The following is a 7,500-nucleotide window of genomic DNA, read 5'->3' as shown; positions in this document are numbered from 1 at the left end:
CGTGAATCCGCGATAGTTGAACCGCGAAGTAGCGAGGGATCACTGTATGTCATATTTCTATGGAAGACATCACACGTGATTAGCAGCTGTCCAAAAATGTCATCAAGGTACTACCTGCCCATGCGACATGATGCTGGTTGCAAAAACTATATGTAATGTTGGACAGACAAAAAGAAAATGGCCCGGAATAAATAGACTTCGACACAAAGAATAGCTGTGGGACATTCCCATCGAGACATCTGTCAAGTGTGGGCATAACAGGCCGGATATTGTTATTTGGGACAAACAAGAAGCAGTATATACTGTCATAGAGATCAGCTGTCCCGCTGATGTGAATATCTCTTTGGAAAGCCAAGGAGAAAGAGGATAACTATGGATAACTACTTCAAAACTTCCAGCTTCTATATCCGGATTACTAATTCACGTTTATACCAATAACAATTAGTGCGGTAAGCTTTGTGAGTAAATGCCTAAGAGAATCTGGACAAGCCGGGGTTTTCAGAAAAAGAAGTTAATGAACTAACTCGTACATTACAAACTGAATCTGTAAGCGGAACAGTAAACATTGCAAACGTTTCTCAAGGTTTAAAATGTGACGTTGTTTTCGTTATCTACATTTCAATGATGGAGCTTTTGTGTCTTTGTCAGAAACTAGTCCCTTCTTCAGAGGAAGAATTTAAATGATTAAAAATACGAGATAGATAGATAGATAGATAGATAGATAGATAGATAGATAGATAGATAGATAGATAGATAGATAGATAGATAGATATGTTTCTTTATTAGCCACACAGGGCTGCACACAGACAGGACAAATTACAAGGTAGAGCTTTTCTTTTGGGGGTAAAAAAGGGGGTTTGGTTTTCGATCAAAAGGGATCGTAAAAGGAAAGGAGGACAAAAAAGGGGGGGATAAAAAAATTGATCAATAGGGATCGTTATCACAGAAATGTCAATATGAAGTGTAAAGGGGAGGACAGATGAGATTTACCCGTGGAAAGAAAAGCCTACGGAAAAGACCACGGTAACCTCGGTCAATGAAGTTACGATAGATAGATAGATAGATCGATAGATAGGCGCAGGAGTGGCTGTGGTAAGTAGCCATTCCGGGTTCAGTCCCACTGCGTGGAACCTTGGGCAAATGTCTTCTACTATAGCCTCGGGCCGAACAAAGCCTTGTGAGTGGATTTGGTAGACGGAAACTGAAAGAAGCCCGTCGTATATATGTATATATATATATATGTGTGTGTGTGTTTGTGTGTCTGTGTTTGTCCCCCAACATCGCTTGACAACCGATGCTGGTGTGTTTACGTCCCCGTAACTTAGCGGTTCGGCAAAGAGACCGATATAATAAGTACTAGGCTTACAAAGAATAAGTCCTGGGTAAATTTGCTTGACTAAAGGCGTTGCTTCAGCATGGCCTCAGTCAAATGACTGAAACAAGTAAAAGAGAGTTAAAGAGAGATAGATAGATAGATACATACATACATACATACGTACATACATACATACATACATACATACATGTACGCATACATACATACATACATACATACATACATACATGCATGCATACATAGTACATACATACACACATACATAGGCGCAGGTGGTCTGTGTAGTAAAAAGCTTGCTTCCGATTTCAGTCCCACTGCGTTGCACCTTGGGCAAGTGTCTTCTACAATAGCTTCGGGCTGACCATAGCCTTGTGAATGAACTTGGTACATGGAAACTGAAAGAAGTCAGCTCGAATCTTGCTTGCTTGCTTGCAATGTTACCCAGCCAAACTGGCACATAATGGAAAAATACTATGAATTAAGTTGTCCCTGAAATGTTAATACGATCGGAATAAAACAAGTTTCATGTAAATCGGACAAGTAGGTTTTTTTGAGATATTTGGAGGTTTCGCGGGTATAAATACCCCAAATGGTGCATAATAAGAAAATATTACGAAAATAGCTTAATCCTGAATGGGAAGAAATTCTTACCTTTCGATTAGACTTGACAACGAAAAAATACGATTTGTTTTTTTTACAGTAAATGTTTCTATTTTCGCTTCTGTTAAACACAATATTTTAATCGTTTAGAAATATTTTTAAGTGAATGTGATTTCAAAAATGTAAATTGTTTGTACAATAAGTATTCATATTTTTGCTTTCTTTAAACAGACAATATTTTTATGTTTTTTAAAATTATTTTCAAGTGAATACAATTTACAAAAATTGTTTTGGCATATTTAAAAATATTTTAAAGTGAAAATGACTTTTAAAGTACGGTAAATATTTCATAAAAGAACCGTTTGTAACTTCGGTGTGAAATAATTTTTTTCTATTGTTTTTTTTTTTCAAGTGCACTCAAAGATTTGGTTGCTATTTCTAGCACACCCTGCTACCACGTAACAGCTATTTGCGACAAAAGACTCGAAATTCTTGTCACGTGGTAGCAAGGTGTGCAAGAAATAATAGCCAAATCGTTCCTTTTCTGGGGAAAGGAGCCGTTTACGCGTGATTTCAATGTCACATTCGTTGAAAGCATGCGAAATAACCTGGAAAAGAAAAGAAAAAAACCCACGGTATAAAACTCCGTCGGTGGGAAACTCAAGCTTTTCCGGTAACCCAACGGGTCACGGGTAGTTTAGTCTAGTCTAGCCTAGTCTAGTCTAACCTAGTCTAGTCTAGTCTAGTATATATATATATATATATATATATATAAATATGTAGAAAAATACAAACTGGGACAAGAACGTAAAACATTTAGAAGACGATACAAAAAACACGGACGGGACATTCGAAGCCTTCAATCTTCAGTCAAGAACCGGATCATCCTAGCAATTTCGGCTGATTAATATATATATATGTATATATATGTATGTATGTATGTATGTATGTATGTATACAGACACACACATGTGTGTATGTGTATGTGTCTGTTCTCCCACCACCGGTTAGCAACCGGTATTGGTTTGTTTACGTCTCCGTAACTTAGCGATTCAGCAAAACAGACCGACAAAATAAGTGGCAGGCTTAAAAACAAAAACTAATACTGCGGTCGGTTTGTTCAATTAACATTCTTCAAAGCAAGTGCCCCAGCATGGCCGCTGTCCAATGACTGAAAAAAAAAACATACATACCTGTGTGTGTGTGTGCGCGCACGTGTGTGTATAGACTCACACACACACACACACACACACATGCCACTCTTCGTTCTAGCTTGAGTTCTCTAAGTGCTTGTTGACTTTCATATAACATATATAAAACAATGCGACCATCCATCCATCCATCCATCCATCCACTCATCCATCCATCCGTCCGTCCATCCATCCATCCATCCATCCATCCATCCGTCCACTCATCCATCCATCCGTCCGTCCGTCCATCCATCCTTCCATCCACCCATCCATCCATCCGTCCGTCCATCCATCCATCCATCCATCCATCCATCCATCCATCCGTCCGTCCATCCATCCATCCATCCATCCATCCATCCATCCGTCCGTCCATCCATCCATCCATCCATCCATCCATCCATCCGTCCACTCATCCATCCATCCATCCGTCCATCCATCCATCCATCCACTCATCCATCCATCCGTCCGTCCATCCATCCATCCATCCATCCATCCATCCGTCCGTCCATCCATCCATCCATCCATCCATCCACTCATCCATCCATCCGTCCGTCCATCCATCCATCCATCCATCCGTCCGTCCATCCATCCATCCATCCATCCATCCATCCATCCATCCGTCCACTCATCCATCCTTACACACATGTCGATGTTCGTCGAGGGTGCGGGCCTTGATAGGCCCCTTGTATTCTCTCCAGCCAGCTAAAGTGTTAACATTGAGAGCGATGAGTTGAAATATTAGGGCGCCTGCTAAAGAACTTCTCATAACTTGTTAGTGATTCTGCAGGGTCTCCTGTGAACCCTTATTTCTGCAGTGATCGGAGATAGAATTAGGACATACGAACCCTTTTCTACTCTAGGCACAAGGCCCGAAATTTTGGGAGAGAGGCCAGTCGATTAGATCGACCCCAGTGCGCAACTGGTACTTAATTTATCGACCCCGAAAGGACGAAAGGCAAAGTCGATCTAAGCGGAATTCGAACTCAGAACCCAAAATAGATACCGCAAGTCATTTAGTCCAACGTTCAAAAAAATTCCGCCAATCCACTACTCAGGGCTATTACTTGATTTATCGACCCCGAAATAACGAAAGTCAGCGTTGACTTTGGCGGGATTTGAACTCAGAGCACAGAAAGTCAGAAGAAATGGTGTAAGGTATTCTATCCAACGCTTCAGCGACTCTGTTAATTTGATGTCATGTGCGCATATGCACGCGTATATGTATATGTGTGCGTGTGTGTACGTGTATGTATATGCTTGTGTGTATGTGTGTGTTTGTGTGTGTGTGTTTGTGTGTGTGTGTGCGTGTCTGTGTTTGCACTGGAAAACTGTCAGTGAATTCTCTGACAGTTTTCCAATATACAGGCTGCGAGACGCTTCTGAGGACATATTTGGTAATTTAACAAAACATCTCCAATCTAACAAAAAACCAAATGTATTTTAATAAAAACTGTGTGCGTGCATTCCCAAGAACCTCTCTTATAAGATTATTCCATGAATCCATTTTCAGATTCGAAATCTGCTTCAATGCGGGGCCGAAATCGTTGATTTGCCTACACCAAATGGTCCTTATTCATTTCTGACATCACTTGGACATTGGCAGTCTTCAGGGAAGCTATGGTGGCGAGCTGGCAGAATCGTTAGCACGTCAGGCGAAATGCGTAGCCGTATTTCGTCTGCCGTTACGTTCTGAGTTCAAATTCCGCCGAGGTCGACTTTGCCTTTCATCCTTTCGAGGTCGATAAATTAAGTACCAGTTACGCCCTGGAGTCGATGTAATCGACTTAATCCGTTTGTCTGTCCTTGTTTGTCCCCACTGTGTTTAGCCCCTTGTAGGTAGTAAAGAAATAGGTATTGTATGGATGTAGACTAGTTCTCTCTTTCAACAACACCACTAGCATAATAGTCTAAGGGGTTTAAATCTGGCGAGTTTGGAGGCCACAAGTTTAGCGTTCCATTCTTGGGTTACGTAGGATTTGTGAGAGGGCGCTGAGGTTTGTTGAAATACGTACGGCCTGCCACTGTGTATTCCATTCATTCAGAGCTTAACAATTATCTCCAGCACCTCGGCATTAATTCTAAGACCCCGTGAAACGAGATGTGGTGGTATGACACGATCTTCGTAACTCACAGCTCTTAAAACCACCACAGTTGCTGGAAATTCCGTGTGCACTATTCTGGGGTCACCAAAAGAATCTCCACATAACCTTCTGTTATTTCTTTTGTTAGACTTTTGGTCTTGGTCGAGATATCTCTCCTCAGAGAACTGAATCATACAACGTTCGTGAGAGTTTTAAACCTTGGCATGGATCAAATCATTTCCCCTGTGTCTTTGCAACATAATCTTGCCAGCCCCTCTTCAGTACATACGACTTGTATCGAATGTCCTCGTGCACTACAGATCTAGTAGTCTACTCCGACACCTTAAGATCTTTTGCGATGGCCTTCACAAATTTTCTGGGATTATCATCGATAATATTTTATATCCATTGGATGAATTGCAGTATCCTTGTAAGCAGCGCTGGATTAACCATTAAGCAAAATAAGCATATGCTTAGTGCATCAAGGGAAATAGGGGAGCACCACAGAAATGGTAAATGGTCTACGGCACAAAAGAAATCACTTTAAACTTGCTAAAATAATATTCGGGATGCCTTTATCTCTACTGAGTATAGATGCAGATGTCTTACCTAAGATTAATTCTGAGGATCTGATCAAAGACTTTGCAATTCAAAAAAGTAGGAGGAAACTTTACAAATATAAATAAAATGGAAGTAGACAAAAATAATAAACATTATTTTCCCTCTCACTGTTTTACTGTTTTACTCTTTTACTTGTTTCAGTCATTTGACTGTGGCCATGCTGGAGCACCGCCTTTAGTCGAGCAAATCGATTCCCAGGACTTATTCTTTGTAAGCTTAGTACTTATTCCATCAGCCTCTTTTTGCCGAACCGCTAAGTTACTGTGACGTAAACTCACCAGCATCGGTTGTCAAGTGATGTTGGGGGGGGGGGGGACAAACACAGACACACAAACATAAATATATATATACATATATACGACGGGCTTCTTTCAGTTTCCGTCTACCTCGACCCGAGGCTATAGTAGAAGACACTTGCCCAAGGTGCCACGCAGTGGGACTGAACCCGGAACCATGTGGTTGGTAAACAAGCTACTTACCACACAGCCACTCCTGTGCCTATTTTGTTTTGTAAAATAAAAATTTATTTAATGGTTGTTATTGTTTATATTTTGAATTACATAATCTTTTATGGGGGCACCAAAACCTTTTAAGTGTTTAGGGCCTCGATGAGTCTTAACCCGTCCCTGCTTGTAAATGTCCTAACGTTTATGATATGTTTTTGCTCCTTGATACAGTTGAAATATTCCCTCCTGAGGCTTCCAGTTCTACCCGGACTGTGTACAAAAGATCCTATAACATTTAGAAGGTTGGCAATTTCTATCTAAATCTTTGTGTTACGCTTATATGGCAACAATGACTGTGCGTCTCTTCATTTTTTTTTTATGTGTAATGCTGATAATAATAATGATTAGCGACATTATCATGTCCTCAAAAACAACCTCGCACCCCGTATACTCTATCCCATGTACTGAGTGCGCTTTTTATGTGCGCATAAACACACACACATACACACAGAACTGTGTTGGTTAAAACAATCTAAGTACATACTAAGACATACATTCACATATGCATACACACACACAAATATACATAGGTGTAGAGAGAAAGAGGAAGATAGATAGATAGAGAGAGAGAGAGAGAAAGAGAGAGAGAGAGAAAGGGGAAAGAGAGCGAGAGGGAGAGAGAGAAAGGGGAAAGAGAGCGAGAGGGAGAGTTGAGTACAAGAGGTGTGAAAATAAAAGCAAAAAAAAAAAATGTTGGAAAGAAAATGGATCAGAATGTGAGAGAAATGGCAAATGAATAAGAATGAAGAATAACAAAAGAAAGGAAAACTGAAAAAGAAGAGCAGACAAAGGGTGTCAGACGGCGTGTGAAAAAGATTGAAGGAAAGAAAAGCAAAGGAAAGCAAAGGGTGGGAAGATCAGAGCCAGAAAAAATGTGAAAGAAGGAAAGGAAGAAAGAGATGGGACAAGAGAATCTATCAGAGAAAGACAGCGCCAGATTTTACATTACGTACGTATGCATGTGTGTAGATTAAACTTTTTACGTATGTATACACACACACACGTATATATCGGGCATATGTGTGTGTTTATATACACGCGCGCACACACACACACACACATATATATATATATACATACATACATTCACATACACACACACAATGTATCATCCATATGTTTTATATATCTATGTAGATGTATGAATGTATGCACTCTATCTATCT

General features: G+C 40.3%; 1 protein-coding gene across 1 annotated transcript in view; it reads right to left on the bottom strand.

The window, feature by feature from the left end:
- LOC115219243 (cytokine-dependent hematopoietic cell linker-like) overlaps nt 1–7,500 on the bottom strand; it is a 54,863-nt gene that overhangs the window by 37,903 nt on the left and 9,460 nt on the right. The window lies entirely within an intron of this gene.

The sequence above is a fragment of the Octopus sinensis genome, linkage group LG14, assembly GCF_006345805.1.
Source record: "Octopus sinensis linkage group LG14, ASM634580v1, whole genome shotgun sequence".
NCBI classification, from domain to species: Eukaryota; Metazoa; Mollusca; class Cephalopoda; order Octopoda; family Octopodidae; genus Octopus; species Octopus sinensis.
The sequence above is the reverse complement of the archived record's forward strand: the minus strand, read 5'-3'. Positions and strand labels throughout refer to the sequence as shown.